The following is a 23,056-nucleotide window of genomic DNA, read 5'->3' on the forward strand; positions in this document are numbered from 1 at the left end:
TAAGAGCAAATCTGATTCAAGTTTTTTGATCCCTAATTCACTGATTATTCTATCTTATTAACCTGCATGCACAGGCCAAAGCTGACACTCCTGCCCTGCCAGTTGACATATTTGGTATACAAGTTTATTGTCCATCTACCTACATAAAACTCCAAGTCTCTTTAATCATTTATTTCCTAATATAAAATTATTCACTCAATTAAGTAGTTCATACTTGATTCATATTCAGCTATCATTTGATTAGTACCATTTCTCTTGTTCATAAAAGAAATAAAGTTCAATCTATGAACTACTATATACAAATTCAAGACAAAATCAGCCAATTCTTATTTTGGTTCAAGAATCCTCTGGTACTGTCAGCCAAGTATCATCCCTTATCCAATCTCTATTTCAAAAACAATTGCAAAAAGCTTATAGCCCCACTTCTGGCCACATTTGAAGGGTCCTGGGAATGGCACCCGATTAAAGTTGAGCAATGAAGTCTTTCATCAAGGTTTTACTAATAGAAATGAGGAAAGGGACTCAGTGAGGCTGGAAGCTGTGAGGTTTCATGCTCAAGAATTCTTGATGTAGCACTCCCCACCATGTGGATGAAGCTGAGCTGTAGGGTGACAAAGTAGACGGAATATACACGGAGAAGCACAGTTGTCAGTGGAGTGAGAGTCCCGGCTCACCCTTCACCTAGTTTCACGGGCCTGCAAGGCTTAATTGTGTCACTACACTTCCCAGTGGCAGGAGCCAACAATTTCTCATTTTTTAATTTGGTTTCCTCTATTTTCAACTACAAGAGTTGTAGCTAATAACCTTTCAAACAAAAGGATAATTGTCTTCGTCACAGAAACCCGAAAGTTGGCATATAAGTTTTAGAAGCTGTTTTTTCTATATGTATTTATATATTTGTATGTGTGATATATATAATATATATTATATATAATATATAATATTATTCAATTATTATATATAAAATATTACATATATAAAATATGTAATTATATATTATATATATTATCTTCTTTACTTAAAAGCTAGTGATTGAAGATGTTAATCACATCTCTGAAATTAGTGTTTGATTAAACAACCATGTACTATAGCCCAGCCAAGTTGACACATAAGACTAAGCATCATACTGTCTTTATTCTACAAATATCTAAATAATTGGATGATAATTTCTAAGTATGTTATAAGCCATCTTTCTTCTCTAATTTGGGGAAACAAAATATGTCCATAAAGTGAATACTCCAGAACTTTAAATTTAGCCTAGCCTTAGGATTTTGAAACTAGTAATAAAGCACTCAGATAATATTCTTGCAATGTGTAACATCAGCAGAAAACTCTAAAGTGAATTACAGCCCTGTAGGCACAATAGGACCATCAATTACTATTCTGGACATAAATATCAAGTATTAACTCAGTAACAGGTAAAAGTTTTTGTGTAAATTTGTGCACATAATGTTTTGCTATTGAGCACTATGCATAAAAGCTTGAATAATGTGCTAGGTCAGTATCTGCCAAAAAAGGTTTTAGAGAATAGGTATTTACTAACTTAACCCATCTGTCGTTCCTAGGCCACATTGGAAAACACAGGTGCTTTAGCATAACATCTGATAACATCACATGGGAGAAGTCATGCATGCTTTTCTCTCTAATACGTAGCTGTTCATCGTGCATTCAGGATTTCCTCTCTTTAAAAATGCTGCTTGTGGCCCCAGCCTGGTGGCACAGCAGTTAAGTTCATGCATTCCTCTTCGGCAGCCTGAGTGCACAGGTTTGGATCCTTGGCACAGACCTACACACCATTTATCAAGCCACGCCGAGGCAGGGGTCCCACATATAGAGTAAGATCGGCATAGATGTTAGTTCGGGGCCCATCTTTCTCAGCAAAAAGAGGAGGATTGGTGGCAGATGTTAGCTCAGGGCTAATTTTCCTCAAAAAAAAAAAACAAAAAACAATGCTGTTTGTGTGGTACTGGTCAAATGCTGATGTATTTTTCTTTATATACCATTTTATTTGATCCATGAAGTAGATGGTTCAGTTGATTGATTTGGATCAATAATTTAGCATAACAATCTTCAAATAGTGCAGCAAGACAAGGAAAAATGTTACCCTAGAAGTCAGAAGATGGAGGTGCTTGTTTAAGCATGGGGCAGAATATTTCATCTTAAAATAGGTGAAGAAGATTTGAAAGAAGAAAAATTGGGTTTGAGCTTGTGCTTTAACTCTTACTAGCTGTGCAATCTACAGAAAATTTAAAACTTTATTTTTTCCACTGTAAAATTGGGATAGCTGTAGCAACCTTACATAGTTGCTATAAATATGAAATATGAAGGGCACTTAGCACAATGCCTGGCACAGACAAGTGTTCAGTAAATGTGAACTGATTTCATTATCCACTCTGGGTTTTAGTTTTTCTCATCTCTATAATTTAGAGAATTGAGCTAAATAACTCCCTAGATGCCCTCCTTTCCCAAATTTGTGTGTTCTAATTATTAATGATAAATCCATTTGTACTTGGAATAGTCACTTCCTCAAAGTTTTCCACTTGCCCTGTCCTCTTTTCAGAGAAGGCTTGGGATCAAGACCTAGCTATAACACTTCCCTTGTTTCTGGCATTTTCATTAGAATACAGTGCTATGGGAGATATTTAGTATTTTATTTATAATAGCAGACAGCTATCTTAATTGAATTAGTCTCTGGTCACATGCAAAAGGTGGCTTTGTAGTTAATTGCTTTGGAGGATGAATGTGTCTGGATCCAGCTATTCCTGATTTTAACCAATGACTTATGCTCTCAAAATCTTTGTGTTTTTCGACTAATCACCAGTGGCTCTTTATAGATAGTAATACAGAAGCCAAAGCTAAGCATTTAGTCTTACAAACCAAAGGTGAATGAGCCTGGCTCTTTGAAAATGACAGACGTGTATAGCAGCTACCAGGATGACTCTCTGGTCATGGTTACAAGAAATGGGGAAAGCTGAACTAAGAAAATCATTGTAATGTGACCCCAAATAATTTTCTAAATGTAATTCTGCATTTAGATCCAATCTGACACAAAAAAAAATGAAGTCACAAAATATAACTCTTGAAGAGCTCTTTCAGTCATCAAGTCCAACCTCCCCCAGCCCATCTTCTGAAATCCAGATGTCTGGCGAGATCTTGTTCTGGAAATGTTAGAATGATAGGATGGAATTACATTTCTTACCCTGTGAAAGACTAACACTTTCCAAGGTTCTCTCACCACAACTACAGCCTATGTTCTCCTGGTCACTCCCCGGCTTCCTGTTTGTGCATACGTTGTCCCGAAGATGCACAATGTCAAAACAGTCATAAAATTTCGTCACTGTCCCCAGTTTCCAAACTCTCCAAAAAACCTACACAAACAAAATATGTATGTGGAAGTAGAAGTGAGGGGACACCGACATTTTAAAACGGTGACTTGTGATTTGAAAGAATATTTGTGATAATTTAGTGGGAAGGGGCTATGTCAGGGAGTTTGCCCCTCCACTGACCTTGACATTGATGGCAAAGAAGTTTCAGGGGGAGGAGTTTTGTATCTATCACATGCCAGCTTTTTCTCATGTCTGTGCTTCTGAGTTATTGCACAGCTTGTGCTATCTATTAGCCGTTTCAAGTATAAGGAAGAGGTAATCTACCAATTCTGAAATATTCTAGGCCACGCTTTTCCAGAGTTTATTTCTCAGTAGATGTTATATATATTTAAACAGGCCATTTTATGGGCATTACCTTTGAAAAACATATTATGAAAGTTTTGTTTTTCCCAATAACTTTTCAGAACCTAAAGTATGCTAACTTTCATTGTGAATGTCTAAAACACAAGCAAACAATGTTTCCAAAGTCTATTTGGCCACTGTCATGGGTTGAATTATGTCCCCAAAAAAGATTTATTGAAGTCTAAACCCCTGGTCCCCGTGAATCTGATCTTATTGGAAATAGTCTTGTAGATACTCCAAAAATTCAAATGCTAAAACCCTAACCCTCAATATGACTGTATTTGAAGTGAGGAAGTAATTCAAGTTTAACAAAGTTCTAAGGGCCAAGCCCTAATCCAATAAGATAAGAGCCTTTATAAGAGATGCCAGAGAGCTCTTTCTCTCTCTCTCTTGCTTTCTCTTTCTCTGTGCCTCTGTCTCTCTTTCTCTCTCTCTTTGTCTCCGTCTCTCTCTCTCTACACCATATGAGGGCACAGTGAGAAGTAGGCCATGTTCAAGCCAGGAAGAGCACTCTCACCAGAAACAGAATCAGTCAGAGCCTTGATCTTGGACTTCCCAGCCTCCAGAACTGTGAGAAAATTAAGTTCTGTTGTCTAGGCCTCCCAGTCTATAGTATTTTGTTATAGCAGCTCCAGCAGATGTAATCAAGATTAAACAAGGTCATACTGGATTAAGGTGGGCCCGAATACAACGACTGGTGTCCTTATAAGAGGATGAAAGTTTGGACATAGACACAAACAGAGGGAAGACAACCACGGAAAGACAGACACATACAGAGGGAAGACAACCATGGGAAGACAGAGGTAGATGTAGAGATTAGAGTATGCTGACACAAACCAAAAAATGCCAAAGATTGCTGACAACCACCAGAAGCTAAAATAGGCAGGAGAATTCTTTCCTAGAGTCTTCGGAGAGAGCAAGGCTCTGCTGGTACCTTGATTTCAGACTTGTAGTATCCAGAACTGTGAGAGAATAAATTTCTATTGTTTTAATCTATCCAATTTTGTGGTACTTTGTTACAGCAGCCCTAGAAAACTAATATAGCCATGGAAATACTTTGCTCTGTGGAGAATCTAGAGAATTAACATTTCATGGGAAAGTGTTGGGAACCATTGTCTTTGAGATTGACCTTCTGTGGTCCTTCCAGTCTAGCTCAAGACATCCATCATGTCCTGTCAGATGACACCAGCCCATGCATACTCTCCCTCCTGTGAACTCTTATTGTCCCACATCACTGGGCATTCACTCACTGCCTTGTGATATTCTTGAATTATGTTATTTAAGTAGCCTTATCTCTCTACTGCGATGCAAGCTTGTATTGTGTAATGTGGTGCTTGGCTGAACTGCACATTGATCCTTATATATACAGTACAGCATTTCACTCTGTTCCCACACACGTGCAGTTCCTTCCATCTTAAATACCCTGTCTCTCTTCTCTCCTTTCCCATCCTTCATCCATCCATTTCTATATATCCAAATTGTACTTATTTTTCTAATTTCAACTGAACTGGCACTTACTCCCTGAAGCCTTCAGCATCCCTAGTGAGAAATAAACTCTCCCAATTATGAAGTCACACAGCACTTACTCCTTTGATATAGCACTTTTATTGTGTTGTATCTGCACTGAATGAACTGACACTCCTGTGGCACATGAGGTTACATTTGCTAATTGATAGATTTTGGTTTGCTGAGTGGACTATGCAGGCTGGACAAAAGCTGATTATCCTGGAATAGAAGGGGAATTTGGAGACACATTGCAGAAGGAAAAAAATTGAAAGTGAAGACTTGGCATTTACACGGCTAAAGAGAGATATGGGCAAGAGGACAAATAGCTGACCAGTGAATTTATAATGTGTCACGTAACCTTCTTCTCCATCTCCTAAAGGAAAATTTAGTAAACTTTACATTAACTGCCAGTGCCTTTGGAATTTGTGTGTGTGTGTGTGGTGAGAGAAAGGACAGATGCAGCAAAAATCAAAATCAAACATTAAGATAGGCAAGAAGTACAAACCAAGGCTGCCAGCCATGTCGGGATAACACATATTGCCTATGTATGTTTCCTATTTAAACTGCAAGCTACTAGAAGTAGGGGTAGTTTCTGAAGGAACTCTAGATTCCTCATATTTACTAGCAAGATGTTTAGTGCATAATATAATAGGGAACATTTTTTTAGTGCTTCCATGAGCTAGATACTATAAATATATTTGATCCTATGATTCATGAAATATTTCTAAGGAACAAAGACAAGTTTATGTGAATCCCCCAAGTTATATGGATTATAAGTGACAGGGAAGAGATTTGGACCCAGGCAACTTGACACCAGAGCTTACACACTTAGCCCCCAAGCCATACTGAGCACCTAATGTGTAAGCAGCTGCTGAATGAATGAAATGAGTAAGTACTCAGTGCTTATTAAATACCTGTTGATGGGTTAATATTTAGGGCTCATTCCTGGCCTTTTGAGGTAAAATCACAGGGAAAGATTAGGTCTTCTCCTCAAAATACTTTCATGGGAGACATAGAGTACTGGCCAGAAAGGTCCATAGTTCCAAGTGAGATGCTAATGTTTACCTTCCCTGCTGAAATCTCTATTGCAGCCTCCACAAACAGACCACGTGTGCACTCAGGTTGCCACCAACAAGAGGACATAATCAGTGATGAAAATGGGTAATGATTTAATTCTCAGTATAAATCAGGAGTGTGGAGCAAATTCACAGGTTCCACGAAAACTAGCGGAACCAGCCAAGGAAATAATTTGATTATTTGACGCAAAGGCAGAATAGTAGGGGGTGCACACTGAGGTAGCAGTGATTGTCCTAAGTTATCTACTCTCCCTTTTTTCTCAGTTTCAACCACTTGACTATTTCTAAAAAATAAAGGGTCAGGGCAGAATACACCCAGAGATTAAATAAATTAGTCAAATCAAGAGTATGATAGCTCAAATAGAAAGGAAAGAAAATAAAATTAATAGAAAGCAACGGAAATTTTGGATTAGGTCTGAAAGATCAATATTAATCAAAAGGAAAAAAAAACAGCTAAAATTTAAGGCTTGTTGTTTTCCCTAATTAGGTTATTTGGTCAATTAAGATATTATAAAAATAAAGTGAGTAGAGACCACATCTTATTTGGACCTGCTTTGGGAAGGTATGCTAAAAGTGAAAAATTCAGCTTACTAATAAGATATTATGAACATAAAAAAGAAGAAATATTTTAAGACGATAGAAACGTAAGTTAAAAATTTGGGAGGCTGGACCAGTTGCATAGTGATTAAGTTCAGTGCACTCCACTTCAGCAGCCCAGAGATCGCAGGTTCGGATCCCAGGTGCAGACTTATGCCACTCATCAAGCCTTGCTGTGGTGGTAACTCACATGCAAAATAAGAGGAAGATTGGCACAGATGTTAGCCCAGGGCCTATCTTCCTCAAGTGAAAAGATAAGGATTGGAAAAAGGTTTTAGCTCAGGGACAATCTTCCTCACCAAAAAAAAAAAACTAGAGTCAAAGAAAATGTGGAACTCATTCAATTCCATGTCCAGGTTTTATAGCTCTTGGTTTTCCATTCTAATATTTATTCCACACTTGTGCAAAACTTAATGATTATATTTAAAATAAATAGCTTTTTTATTTTACTGGTTTAAGTCCAAGCTAGTAACAATTACCACATAATGTTTTCCACAAATATTAGGGCCATATTTTCAGAGATAAGGTTACTGTTTTCAAAATTCTAAAAGGAGCTAAAAAAGAAGAGTTGCCAGAAGATTTTGTTAAGTCATGACTGGCACAGTATTCTTGTTTCTGCTTCCTGAAAGTAAGATGACAAATTCTTGTTAAGGACTAGCTTATTCAAAATAATACCATGGGGAAACTGTTGAAGTTGGAAATATTGGGAGAATGTTAACCATGAGGACCCTCCAGAAGAACCAGACTTCCAGGGCAGTCCTCTTTATCCAGAAACCCTGCCTTACTTGTATAACAAGAGGAACTGATTACCCCCTAATCATTGATACCCTGAGAGCTGCTTAAATCCAGGAAGTAAGGCTGGCAGCCACTGTCCTGAGATCAAGTCAAGAACCACCTGCTGATTGTGGCACTTGGTGAAACCACTGCCTGATCCTGGTCCTTCATAATCTGAGTAGAATAAACCTGAGTTTTATCAGTGTATTGATACTGTAGCCTCCTACACAGCTTGAAGATCTAGACATTGATAGTCAGCCTGGTACAAAAACCACAACTCTATTCATGCCCCTCCCCCAGTGCAGATCCATGAAAACCAACCCCAGATTACAAGTAGGGCAAATTTGCCCGTATTTAACAATGTGCTTTAAGTCCTGGCCTTTCCAAGCTTGAGGCTACCCACAAGTGATCCAGACATGGCTTGTGATCCAACAGAACAATTATAACTTTACCTACACTATGACAAAAGAATTACTCTGGCTATCACTCAGTAAGTAACATCAGCAGTTCAGATCAAGTCAGCGAACAGGCAGCATCTCCAAGGTGTCCCAGGGTAAGTATGAGAAGACAGTTGTCTGACAGTTATTAAAATTCAGTTTCCTGAGCCTAGTTCAGGTCTATGGAATCATAGTCTCTAAATAGATTGTCATAATTCATTTGCAAATGTTTCACATTTGCATCCCCATTTTAGGCAGGACAGAGTAGATTTTAAGGCAACTTGGATTAGGGAAATAAAGTTGTATAAACTAAACTAATTAAGCCTATATTCAGTGTACAGTAAAAGAACATCTCCTAGGCCCACAGGCTCAGCTATATCTCAATCATAGATATTAGCCATCTGAAGAAAAATGTACATGACACATAAAAATCAACTCAAAATGGATTAAAGATTTGACCTGAAACCATAAAACTCTCAGAAGAAAACATAGAGGGAAGCTCCTTGGTACTAATCTTATGGGACCACCATTGTATATGCAGTCCCTTGTTAATCATCACTATGTGGCACATGACTGTATATCTAACGGAAAATGAAATCATTAATTCAAAGAGTATCTGTATTTCCATGTTCATTGGAGAATAATATACACCGTAGTCACAATCATAATCACAGCAGCCAAGATATGGAAACCTGTTTGTCAATGGATAAATGGATAAAGATATGATATAGATACAGATACAGATATAGATAATGGAATATTATTCAGCCTTTAAAAAGTAGGAAATCCTGTCATTTACAACAACATGAATGAACCTGGAGGGAATTATGCCAAGTGAAATAAGCCAGACAGGGAAAGACAAATACTGCATAGTATCACTCATGTATGGAATCTAAAAAAAATAGTCGAACCAATAGAGAGTAGAGTGGTCCTTGCCAGAGGCTGGGGAATGGGGTAAACAGAAGAAGCTGGTAAAAAAGTATAAACTTTCACTTACAAGGTGAAGAAAGTCTGAGGAGCTAATGTATAACATGGTGACTATAGTTGATAACGATGATTGTATAACTGAAATTTGCTAAGAGAGGAGAACTTAAGTGTTCTCACGAAACAAAAAAAGTAAAATATCCATCTATATCTCCTCCCCCTCCACTGACTCTTATGGTAGGTAAGAGCCAAGAATGACCTTTGCCCAAATATTTAACCTGTTTCTCAGTTTCTTGTTTTGCAAAATTAAGATTAAAAAGAATTCTTACATCATTGAATAATTGTAAAACTTAAACAAGATATTACATGTAAAGGGCTTAAAATGTACCTAGTATATATATTGTTTGCAATAAATATTAGTTTTGATTATTTTATATTATTGTTATTGTTATTATTATTATTATGAGAATTTTATCATTCATTTACAGTGTGGGTTCAGGTCACACAAATTCAGAGCACTGTTTACTCCGGCAGGATATATACTAAATACAGGGTGTTCACTTGAGCATCAATACTTTTGTTAATGGCCTGGTTCTGTTTTTTTAATTCTTGCATGCCAGAAATTCTGCCTGTTTTTTGACATGTATTGGTGTCTTACTGCATAATAAGCATCTTGCCTATGGTTTTCAAAGGAACTCACAATACCCCACACACACTAATCTTTAATTCGCTTGCCTAGGGAACTGGCTACCTGTTAGGTGTCTCAATCGTGGCCCCTATTTCCCATCTTTCATGCCGTCAACACCTTGGCATATAATTATTAAGCAACAAATTTACTCATAAATCTTGACTAATTGGGACATAAATATAAAACATTTTTATTTTTCCAATCACAGTTCCCCACCCAAAACATATCAACTCCTCCTTTCAGACTCTTGAACTTGAACAGGTTTTAAAATTTCCACTCAGTTGCAGCTTGCCAACTCATTTTGATCTACTCTATAGGATTTCTACATTTACCTTGGAAATGTCACTTTGGATTTGGAAAAATTCAGGAAGTTTCTTCTACTTTCTATCATTCCAGCTGGTGACCTTGCGTTCACAATTGCCCATCCCTTATCTTCTGCCTTGTCTTAACCTAAGTTTAGTCAAGGCTTCTCTCCTCCCAACACGTCTGTGAACTTTGACTTGCCCCTATACCTGAGCAAGGACTAAAATGCAAAATATTCCCCCAACCCCTTAACAGCTCATTTACAGGAGAAACATCTACTGTCAGACCAAACCCATCACGCTGTCTGCTCACTCCACCTCACTTGCCCAATGTTCCCTTAAAGGTTTCTCCTGGTCCTGCCCACTCCTCTCTATAAAAGAAAAGACTTTTGTTTGGTTCTGAGGTGCTTGCAGATTTCTGGGATAAGACTGTTCTCCAATATCCTTTCTGAATAAACTCTCTCCTTATCTAAGTCCAGATTTGTCTTTATTTGACACCAATATAGTCTTACCATATTTCTTCCCTAGGCATATCCTTCATTAGATTATATTATAGAACAAAAAATTAATTGGCTAAATTAACCCCACTTTCCCCTCTAATAAATTCATGTTAAACTATCCTTTCCGATCATCCTAAGATCCCCATAAAATTACTCCAGAATTTATTTAACAGCATTGCCTGGGACAAATTAACCCACTGAGTGTGCAGTTTAATTTTCTTTCACGTGACCTCTCTTAGTTCTTGAATTATACCACATGATGTAGGGGACCATAATCACTCTCTCTTTCGGAAAATATGGGATAATTTCTGAGTTCTGTTTCTTTCCAACAATTCCTTCCTTCCCTCTGAATTTTCTAGGTAGTTGGCAATACTCCCAGGCCTCATTCATTCAGGTGTTCATGTATCAAACATTTAATGAAAGATTACCCTCTGCCTAGCATTTTGATAAGAGCTATGGATACTGTTATAAACAACATAGGTCTTTGTGCAGAGGTAAAAATTACAGAGAGATCTGTGCTTTTCTCTAGTATTATTAAATCTCTTAGGTATTCCTCTCCCTTTTAAACTCAGTTCTATTGTACAGTTTAAAGAAAATTATTGTTATTAAGATACTTCACTGAGGTTACCCCAAAAGTTCTTTTTGTCCTCTGCCATTAAATTAATTCTGCTTTTTTGATGAATTGGCATTAACAAATTTTTCTTGACTTCCTGACTTTTATTCTTATAGATGTAGCATTGCCACAATTATTATTTAGGATTCTTGGGGTTGCAAGTGACAGAAACTAATAAAAAAGGTTAATTGTAGCCTCATATTCAGATTCGGTTTAAGTACAGTCCAGCTGCTCAGATGTCACTAGCCATCTATCTTCATGTGTGCTCTGATTTTCTCTGTAATAACTTTTTTTCTAAGACAGAATCTCCCCACAGTGGGATAAGAAGAACAAAACAACTTCAAGTATATATTCCACAAACTTAGCAAATTTAGCTTTAAAAAAGTTTGTGTTTTGAAGATAATTTCTGGGATTGTCCAGGTCATGCACAAGATGTGGTGGCCTGGTTAGCAAAGTCTGGGCCAAAGTTAGAGGTAGGTGGACTGACACCAACCATGCTAGGCCTACATGGACTAAGAGTGGAAGAGAGATAATTTCCATGAGGGATCTGAGTCACTGTTACCAGAAGAAGGAGAAACAAATGACCGTTAAAACACAGGCATATCTAGGAATTACAGAGTACCAATGTGACCCCAGAAGTGGAGATTGCATGTTGCTTTTGCCATGCCTGTGCAGGACTGGTTATGCCACTTCTAAGGAAGAGTCCACAAAGATATGTGAACTTCTACCTTTCTCCCAGGCAAACATATGTTTTTGCACAGACATTGGTAACAGGATCTTCATAGAATGTAACGATATAAGAAAATTCCAGGAGATACAACTTTTATACAACTGTCTTGTGTGATTAGAATATCACCACCCTCTTAACAGATTCAATCCACAGGAATACTTGTCAGGATAGAAAGACAAAGATCAGCCCTCCCCTTTTCACCACTTGCACTACTGTTTCTACATTCCTTCTCAAGCTAACTCTAATTTTCACTTCAATAAGCACAGGTTATGCACTGTAGAGTACACAAGGAAGGATCACATATAGTGCAAATACAGCTCCATGTGAGGGGGGTGCACACTTATACACATATATATATACATACCCAAATATAGCTCCCTGTCCCTAAGGAGCCAACAACTCATCAGAAGAGAGAAAACTGTAAATGTGCTACAAGAGGTACAAATCAGTCTCCAAAGGAACCTTGAAATGGAGATCAGGAAAGATTTCACGAAAGGAGTAATATTTGAACATGTAAAATTTTGAGTTATAAAATTGAGTTTAGCATGAGTAAAGACAGAGAGAAAAAGGCTGAGCATGTCTGCGGAGCATTGAGCAAATCATTTAATTTTGCTTGCCTAAAGGTTACATATAGAACATTATCGAAAGATAACTGGAAAAGTAGATCAGGGTCAAATTTTAAAAGATCCTGAATGGCATACCAACTTGTATTCTGAGGAAGATGAGGAAGTACTCAAGACTTTTGAAGAGATCACATGATGAGAGCACCATTTTAGGAACATTAATCTGACAGCAATGAGTTGGTACCAAGAGGAGAAAATAAAATTGGAGAAACCAAATAACAGTTTACTAGAGTAACTGAGGCTAGAAGGGAACCAAAATAGTCTGGTGACAGAAGAAATAAAGAGAAAAAGATAAATATCAGAAACATTAGAGAGAAGAATGAAAGGACTTAGGAACTCTCTCCATTTCTCTTAGGCAAATTTATCGAATAAGAACTTTCTGTTTGGAATGTCCACTTCTGGATCTCCCGCCCACATCTCAGTCCACTGAAGTTTGTTTTTGCCGCTACTCCAAACCATTGTTAGAAACCATTCCTTCCAAAATTCCTAATGACTGTCTTATTGCTCAAGCCAATGAAACCTTTTCTGATTATTCTTCTGGCTCCTTCTGATGCTTCACACTCTCTGCTCTCCCTAAGAGCTTTCATGATATATATTCTCATCATTCTTCTCGTATTTCTCTGAAGAATGTTTTCATTCAATCATCTTCATAGAAGCCTTTCCTTCTGCTTATGTCTTAAATTGCAGAGTGGCCTCACCGTACTGTTGTTTATGGTTGTATTATTACTGTTTGTTTCATCTACTCTCATTATTTAAATAATTAATTATATGTGTCTATATTCTGAACACTGTATAATCTCTACATTGACAAATAAAACTTACTTCTAAACATCTCCATTGGCTAACATATCCACTAACACCTCAAGCTTAACAAGTCCAAAACTCAAAACTTCAGACTGCTACAAACCAGATTTTCCAATTTTAATCTAATCCCAATTAATAAAATTACTATACACCTTGTCACACGAGTCGAAACCTGGGATCATCTTTGATTTATCCTTAGTGAAATGAAAGACTAAAGCATGTTAATTTTAGCTACTAAACACGGCTCTGGTACAACCGTTCTCATCATTTCTTACCCAGACTATGATATAATCTAATAATTGGTACCCCAGAATCTTATCTTGGTCAAATTAAATTTGTCCACACCAAACTCAAAGTGATCAATACAAAGTGTGGATCTGTTCAGGTCTCTCTGTTTAAGTCCTTCAAAGACTCCTTATTGCTTTCAGAATAAAATCCAAGGTCCTTAACATGGTACACAATAGGCTCAAAGAAGTGACTCTCCTTCTCTACACTCATGCCCAAGACTCATGACTCATCACTTAAAGTTAACTAAGTAATGATAGAGTAAATGGATTTCTTAAAGATCATATATTTATCATTAAAATACTAGGATAGCTTTAAAAGTTTCTAAGAGGGTAGATCTTTAAAATTCTCATCACAAGAAAAAAATTATAACTATATGTGGTGATAGATGTTAGCTAGACTTACTGTGGAGATCACTTCACAATGTATACAAATGTTGAATCATGTTTTACACCTCAAACTAAGAGAGTTATATGTAAATTATATCTCAATTTAAAAAAGTACAAGTATAGCATGTAACTCAACAAATTGACAATTGTGATGTAAATTAATCTCTTATTTTTCTGCTATACTAAATTTTTATAAAAATTGTTACTTCAAAAAGGATATTTTTCATAAAGTTATCCACCTAACACACTTTCTCTTGATATTCATACTGAAAATATATTTATGTATGCAACTATTTGAAAGTTATTAATACTTATTCTGGATAGAAAATGTACATCTTTCACAATTATCATCAATTATTGCAAGATTATACTTTTGCAATAAATATACGTTTTACTCTAACACAGATAGAATTTCAACACATAAAGGACAGAAAGAGATTTTTAGTTCAACACATACTGTATACTTATTTAAAGTGAATGCTCAAATTAACAATAAATCCCAAAGAAATACCTTGTTCACATTACTGAAAATGCTATGCTGATTGTGTCTGATGATAAACTATCTGATTTCATCATGATCCATCATTCGCAAGGGATGTCAGAAATGTCGCTGAAGCAGTCATTTAGGAATTCAGCCTTCGCAAGTTCAAGACCAAAACTGAAGCCAAATCTTAAATTTTGGCTAAATACCAAGGCCAAACTTTGGTGCTTCTTTAATATTTCATTTAGCATCAATCCTAGTAATGTTTCAGTGAAAAAGATGTTTTATTCTCTGCCCTCCTGGAATTTACAGTGCGGTGCAGTAGGCAAACTACAAGTCAGTAAATAAACAAATACAGTCAGTCCTCATTATTCACGGATCTCATTTTTGCAAATCTATCTACTTGCTAAAACATTAGTAAGAGCAAAATCAATACTCACTGCACTTCCACGGTCTTTCACAGACACATACAGAGCAGTGAGTCACCCAATGGACACATTCCCAGCGGAGGTGGAACACGGCGAGGCTCGCCTTCTTGTTTCAACTCATCCTATAAGCAAGTGTCCTTTTCACAGTCTATTTAGTGCCACAGTTTTCTCATTTTTGTGCTTTTATTGGTTATTTCACTGTTTAAAATGGCTCCCAAACACAGTGCCAAAGTGCTGCCCAGTGTTCCTAAGCACAAGAAAGCCGTGATGTGCCTGAGGGAGAAAACACAAGTGTTAAATAAGCGTTGTTTAAGGTTTGCATTATAGTGCTGTTGGCCATGAGTTCAGTGTTACTGAATCAACAACACATACTAAATAAGCTGTTTGTAAACAGAAACGTACATAAAACAAAGTTGTGTATTACTTAGTTGATGAAAATGTGTGACCAGTGGCAGCTCACAGGCACCTAATGTTGTATTTCCCCTTTGGAGCAATGGTTTAGTAGTTGCTAATTCGGTGCTTGTGAGGACTTTAGAGAACATAGCCACCTCGAATAATGAGAAGTGAGTGTAAATAACCATACATTGTGCTGGATTTATTTTTGCTGGAAGTGAAAAGAGAATGCGGTGGTATTTTAGAAAATAATTGGAGAGAGAAACATATTTTGGATTGGCGGTAAGGGAAACTTTAGAAAATTTCCCAAAGGAGGAGCTGAAATCTAAAGGAAAAGAGAAAAAACAACTAGCCATTATTTTGGAAAAGAGACAACAGACCATGATCTCTAAATAATCTTACAATTCTGTATTATTAACTATAGCCACCATACTGGACGTTAGAGCCTCAGGACTTACTCTTCTTATAACTGAAAATTTGTACCCTTTGACCTATATCACCCTATTATCCCCACCCAGCCCCTGGAAACTACTATTCTATTCTCTGTTTCTACAAAATTGACTTTTTTAAAGATTCCACATATAAGTGAGACCATACAGTATTTGTCTTTCTCTGTCCGGCTTATTTCACTTAGCATAATGCTTTCCAGATTCATCCATGTTGTTGTAAAAGTCAAGATTTCCTTCTTTTTTGTGGCTGAATGATATTCAAATGTGTATATATACACCACATTTTCTTTTTCCATTCATCCATCAATGAACACTTAGCTGTTTCCCTATCTTGGCTATTGTGTATAACGCTGCAATGAATGTGGGTGTGCAGATATCTCTTTGAGATACTGATTTCAATTTCTGCAAATACATAGGAGGAGTGAGATTGCTGGATCATATGGTAACACGATTTTTTTATTTTTTGAGGAACCTCCATACTGTTTTCCACACAGCTGTACCATTTTACATTCCCACCAACAGTATATAAGGGTTCCCTTTTCTCCACATCCTCCCAAGCATTTATCATTTGTTTCGCTTATAGCCATTTGAACAGATGTGAGGTGAAATCTCACTGTAATTTTGATTTGCATTTCCCTGATGATTTGCGATGTTGAGCACCTTTTGATGTTCTGTTAGCCATTTGGATGCCTTCTTTGGAAAAAGTCTATTCAGGTCCTTTGCCCATTATTTAATTGGATTATTTGCTTTTTTGATATTGAGTTATGTGAGTTTTTTATATATTTTGGATATTAACCCCTTATTAGATATGGTCGGCAAATATTTTCTCCTATTCAGTAGGTTGTCTTTTCAATATATGGCTTCCTTTAGTGTGTGGAAGCTCTTTCATTTAATCTAGTTCCAATCTTTAATTTAGCTTTTGTTGCCTGGGCTTTTGGTGTCTGAACCTATTGATTTTTTTTATTGAGGTCATAATAGTTTATAACACTGTGAAATTTCAGTTGTAGATTATTATTTGTCAGTCACAATATAAATGCGCCCCTTCACCCCTTGTGCCCATCCTCCATCACCCTTCCCCCTGGTAACCACTAAACTGTTCTCTTTGTCCATGTGTTTGCTTATCTTCCACATATTAGTGAAAGAATATCATGTCTATCTTTCTCTGTCTGGCTTATTTCACTTAACATCATACTACAAGGTCCATAGATGGTGTTGCCAATGGGACAATTTTCTCCTTTTTTATGGCTGAGTAGTATTCCATTGTGTGTGTGTGTGTGTGTATATATATATATATATATACCATATCTTCTTTATCCAGTCATCAGTCAGTAGGCACTTAGGTTGATTCCAAGTCTTGGCTGTTGCAAATCATGCTGCAGTGAAAATATGGGTGAATAAGTCTTTTTGAGTTGTTGATTTCAAGTTCTTTGGATAAATACCCAGTAGTGGGATAGCTGGGTCATATGGTATTTCTATTTTTAATTTTTTTGAGAAATCTCCATACTGTTTTCCATAGTGGCTGCACCAGTTTGCATTCCCACCACCAGTGTATGAGGGTTCCCTTTTCTCCACAACTTCTCCAACATTTGCTATTTTTTGTTTTGCTGATTATAGCCATTCTAATGAATGTGAGGTGATATCATAGTGTAGTTTTGATTTGCATTTCCCTGATGATTAGTGATGTTGAACATCTTTTCATGTGCCTATTGGCCATCTGAATATCTTCTTCGGAAAAATGTCTGTTTATATCCTCTGCCCATTTGATTAATCAGGTTCTTTGTTTTTTTGTTGTCCAGTTATGTGAGTTCTTTATATATCATGGAGATTAAACTCTTGTCAGATATATGATTTGCAAAGATTTTCTCCCAGTTGGTGGGTTCTCTTTTTGTTTCGATCCTGATTTCCTTTGCCTTGACTGGTTTCCTTTTTGTTTAGTCTGATGAAGCCCCACGTGCTTACTTTTTCTTTTGTTTGCCTAGTCTGGGTAGACATGGTATTCAAAGAGATCCTTCTAAGACCAATGTCAAAGAGTGTACTGACTATATTTTCTTCTAGGAATTTTATGGTTTCAGGTCTTACATTCAAGTCTTTGATCCATTTTGAGTTAATTTTTGTATATGGCAAAAGATAATGGTCTGCTTTCATTCTTTTCACGTGGCTGTCCAGTTTCCCCAACACCATTTATTGAAGAGATTTTCCTTTCTCCATTGTATGTTCTTAGCTCCTTTGTCAAAGATTAGCTGTCCATAGATGTGTGGTTTTATTTCTGGGCTTTCAATTCTGTTCCAATGATCTGTGTGCCTGTTTTTGTACCAGTACCATGCTGTTTTGATTACTATGGCTTTGGAATATATTTTGAGGTGAGGGATTGTGATGCCTCCAGCTTTGTTCTTTTTTCTCAGGATTGCTTTAGCTATTCGGGGTCTTTTGTTGCCCCAAATGAATTTTAGGATTCTTTGTTCTAGTTCCATGAAGAATATCATTGGGATTCTTATTGGCATTGTACTGAATCTGTAGATTGCTTTAGATAGTATGGACATTTTAACTATGTTTATTCTTCCAATCCATGTACATAGAATATCTTTTCATTTATTTATGTCATCATAGATTTCTTTCAGTAATGTCTTATAGTTTTCATTGTGTAGGTCTTTCACCTCCTTGGTTAAATTTATTCCTAGGTATTTTATTCCTTTTGTTGAAATTGTAAATGGGATTGTATTCTTGAGTTCTCTTTCTGTTTGTTATTAGAGTATAGAAATGCAACTGATTTTTGTAAGTTGATTTTGTACCCTGCAACTTTGCTATAATTGTTGATTATTTCTAACAGTTTTCTTACGGATTATTTAGGATTTTATATATATAAAATAACGTTGTAGGGGGCTGGCCCTGTGGCTGAGAGGTTAAGTTCACATGCTCCGCTTGGGTAGCCCAGGGTTTCACTGGTTTGGATCCTGGGCCTGCACATGGCATCGCTCATTAGGCCATGCTGAGGTGGCATCCCACATGCCACAACTAGAAGGACCCATGACTAAAATATACAACTATGTACTGGGGGATTTGGGGAGAAAAAATTATTTTTAAATCATGTTGTCTGCAAACAGCAAGAGTTTGACTTCTTCACTGCCTATTTGGACTCCTTTTATTTCTTTTTCTCGCCTAATTGCTCTCGCCAAAACCTCCAGTACTGTGTTGAATAAGACTAATGAGAGTGGGCACTCTTGTCTTGTTCCTGTGCTCAGAGAGATGGCTTTCAGTTTTTCCCTGTTGAGTATGATGTTGGTTGTGGGTCACATACGGCCTTTATTATGTTGAGGTACTTTCCTTCTACACACATTTTATTGAGTTTTTATCATAAACGGATGTTGGATATTGTCAAATGCTTTCTCTGCATCTATTGAGGTGATCCCGTGGTTCTCATTCCTTATTTTGTTAATGTGTATCACATTGATTGATTTACAGATGCTGAACCATCCCTGTGTACCTGGTATAAATCCCACCTGATGATGGTGTATGATCTTTTTAATGTATTGTATTCCATTTGCCAATATTTTGTTGAGGACTTTTGTATCTATGTTCATCAGCGATATTGACCTGTAATTTTCCTTCATTGTGTTGTCCTTGTCTGGCTTTGGTATGAGGGTGATGTTGGCCTTGTAGAATGTGTAAGGAAGTGTTCCATCTTCCTCAATTTTTTGGAATACTTTGAGAAGGATAGGTATTAAACCTTCTTTGAGTGTTAGGTAGAATTCTCCAAAGAAGCCATCTGGTCCTGGACTTTTGTGTTTTGGGAGGTTTTGTTGTTGTTGTTATTGTTGTTTGTGAAGAAAATCAGCCCTTAGCTACTCTCTATGCCAATCTTCCTCTTTTTGCTTGAGAAAGATTGTCACTGAGATAACATCTGTGCCAATCCTCCTCTATTTTGTATGTGGGATGCCACAACAGCATGGTTCAATGAGTGGTGTGTTGGTCCATGTCTGGGACTCAAACCCATAAACCCCAGGCCCACCGAAGCAGAATGTGTGAACCCAACCACTATGACACCAGGCTGGCCCCTGGGAGGTTTTTGGTTACTGTTTCTTTACTTGTGATTGGTCTATTCAGATTCTCTATTTCTTCCTGATTCAGTTTTGGACGGTTATATGAGTCTAAGAATTTATCCATTTCTTCTAGATTTTCCAATTTGTTGGAATATAGTTTTTCAAATAGTTTTTTGTTCTCTTATAATCCTTTGTACTTCTGTAGTATCTGTTGCAATTTGTCCTCTTACATTTCTAAATTTATTTGAGCCTTCTCTCTTTTTTTCTTAGTGTGTCTGGCTAAGCATGTGTCAATTTTGTTTATCTTCTCAAATAACCAGCCCTTTGTTTCATTGAGCCTTTCTACTGTTTTTTGGTTTCTATTTCATTTATTTCTGCTCTGATTTTTATTATTTCCCTCCTTCTGCTGAATTTGTGCTTTGTTTGTTCTTCTTTTTCTAATTCTGTTAGGTGTAGTTTAAGATTGCTTATTTGAGATTTTTCTTGTTTGTTAAGGTGGGCCTGTATTGCTATGAATTTCCCTCTTAGGACCACATTTGCTGCATCCCATATGAGTTGGTGTGGTGTATTTTCATTTGTCTCCAGAGATTTTTTTACTTCTCCTTTAATTTATTCAATGATCCATTGGTTGTTCAGTAACATGTTGTTTAGTCTCCATGTCTCTGTCACTTTCCCATTTTTTCTTTTAGTTGATTTCTAGTTTCATAGCATTATAGTCCAAAAAGATGCTTCATATGATTTCAATCTTCTTAAACTTATTGAGGCTTGCCTTGTTTCCCAACATACGGTCTATCCTTGAGAATGTTCCATGTGCACTTGAGAAGAATGTGTATTCTGCTATTTTTGGATGGAGTCTTCTATAGATATCTATTAAGTCCATCGATCTAGTTTTTCGTTAAACTCCACTATTTCCTTGTTAATTTTCTGTCTGGATGATCTATCCATTGATGTAAGTGGAGCATTAAGGTCCCCTCCTATTAGCATGTTGTTGTTAGTATCTCCTTTTAGGTTTGTTAATAGTTGCTTTACATACTTTGGTGCTCCTGTGTTGGGTGCATGTATATTTATAAGCTTTATGTCTTCTTGGTGGAGGGTCTCTTTTATCATTATATTCTGCCCCTCATTGTGTCTCATTACTTGTTTTATCTTGAAGTCTACTTTGTCTGATATAAGTATGGCAACACCTGCTTTCTTTTTTTGAGGAAGATTAGCCCTAGGCTAACATCTACCACCAATCCTCCTATTTTTGCTGAGGAAGACTGGCCCTGAGCTAACATCCATGCCCATCTTCCTCTACTTTATATGTGGGATGCCTGCCACAGCACGGCTTCACAAGCAGTACGTAGGTCCACACCCAGGATCTGAACCGGCAAATCCCAGGCCACTGAAGCGGAATGTGTGAACTTAACTGCTGTGCCACCGGGCCATCCCCAACACCTGCTTTCTTTTGTTTGCCATTATGTTGGAGTGTAATCTTACATCCTTTCACTCTGAGCCTGTGTTTGTCTTTGGAGCTGAGATGTGTTTCCTGGAGGCAGCATATTGTTGGGTCTTGAATCCATCCCACTACTCTGTGCCTTTTGATTAGAGAATTCAATCCACTTACATTTAGAGTGATTATTGATATATGAGGGCTTAATGCTGTCATTTTATAGTTCATTTTCCAGTTCTTCTGCTTTTCTTTATTTCTCCTCCCATGTATTTCAGATTACCAATTCAGTTAGGTAGTTTTCTATGATGGTTTTCTTAGTTTTCTCTTTGTTTATCATCCGTGTCTCTGTTCTGATTATTTTTTAGTGGTTACTATGAGGTTTGTATAAAAAATCTTGTAGATGAGACAGTCCATTTTCTGATAACCTCTTACTTTCTCAAACTAAGCCAATTCCATCCCCAACCTCTTCCTTTTCTAAGATATTATTGTCACAACTTATTCCATCTTGTGTTGTGAGTTTCCGGTTAAATTGACAAGACCATATTTATTTTTGGTGTTTTCCTTCCCTTTATCTTTAATGTTATAATTAAGTGTTTGCCAAGCTGTTCTGATAGAGAGCTGAAATTTTCTGATTTTGTCTATCTATTTATCTCCTTGCTCAAGGCTTTGTAACCCTTTCCCTTTTTTTTCATGTATGATGACCTTCTTGAGCATTTCTACTAGGGTGGGTCTTGTGGCAATGAACTCCCTTAGTTTTTGTTTATCTGGGAAAGTTTTGTTTACTTGGGAAAGTTTTGATTTCTCGATCATATCTGAAGAATAGTTTCACTAGATAGAATATTTTTAGCTGAAAGATTTTGTCTTTCACAGTTTTGATATATCATTCCACTCTCTCCTAGCCTGTAAGTTTTCTGCTGAGAAATCTCCTAAAAGCCTGATAGGAGTTCCTTTGTAAGTTATTTTCTTCTGCCTTGATGCCCTTAATATTTTTTCTTTGCCATTGACTTTTGCCAGCTTTACTACTATACACCTTGTAGAAGGTCTTTGTACATTGATACAGTTAGGAGATCTATTGACTTCTTTCACTTGTATTTCCGGCTCCTTCCCCAGATTTGGGAAGTTCTTAGTTATTATTTCTTTGAACAAGCTTTCTGCTCCATTCTCCTTCTCTTCTCCCTCTTGAAAACCTATAATCCTTATGTTGCATTTCCTAATTGAGTCAGATATTTCTCAGAGAATTTCTTAATTTCTTTTTAGTCTTAGTTCTCTCTCCTCCAACTGAAGTATTTCTATATTTCTGTCCTCCAGACTGCTGATGTGCTCCTTCATAATATCAGCTCTGTTGTTCAGGGAGTCCAGATTTTTCTTTACCTTATCCATTGTGTTTTTCATCTCCAATATTTCTGATTGGTTTTTCTTTATAGTTTCAATCTCTTTTGTGAAGAAGTTCCTGATTTCATCGAACTGTTTATCTGTATTTTCTTGTAACTCAAGTTTTTTTATAGCTGTTTTGAATTCTCTGTCATTTAGATTATAAATTTCTAGCCTTCAGCACTGATTTCTGGATGCTTATCATTTTCCTTTTGGTCTTAAGATTTAATATATTTTTTCATACTCTTTGATGGTGTGGATTTGTGCCTCCACATAAGGATAGTATCTGATCACATCTTCCACCTGCCGCCACTGGGTGGGTGTCAAGAGCTGTGTATTCTGAGCCTGCTGCAATCTGCGGCTTGCTGGCTCACAGCTGCTACATTTTTATCTGTGTGGGTGCTCTAGCCAACTGGCTGAGCTGGAGTGCCAGGCAGTGGGAGGGGCATTTTCTTTTGCCTGTGTGATCCCCTAGGTGTTCTCACTCTG

At 37.0% G+C, this 23,056-nt stretch overlaps 1 long non-coding RNA gene across 2 annotated transcripts in view; it reads right to left on the bottom strand.

The window, feature by feature from the left end:
* LOC138923519 (uncharacterized) overlaps nt 1–23,056 on the bottom strand; it is a 179,003-nt gene that overhangs the window by 133,771 nt on the left and 22,176 nt on the right. Inside the window, exon 2 of one of the 2 annotated variants that reach the window (XR_011437211.1) lies at nt 14,898–15,158. The exons of the other annotated variant lie outside the window; for it this stretch is intronic. This is a non-coding gene — a long non-coding RNA (uncharacterized lncRNA). The remainder of the gene's footprint in view (nt 1–14,897; nt 15,159–23,056) is intronic. 2 annotated transcript variants of the gene reach the window in all.

This window comes from Equus caballus, chromosome 1 (genome assembly GCF_041296265.1).
Source record: "Equus caballus isolate H_3958 breed thoroughbred chromosome 1, TB-T2T, whole genome shotgun sequence".
NCBI classification, from domain to species: Eukaryota; Metazoa; Chordata; class Mammalia; order Perissodactyla; family Equidae; genus Equus; species Equus caballus.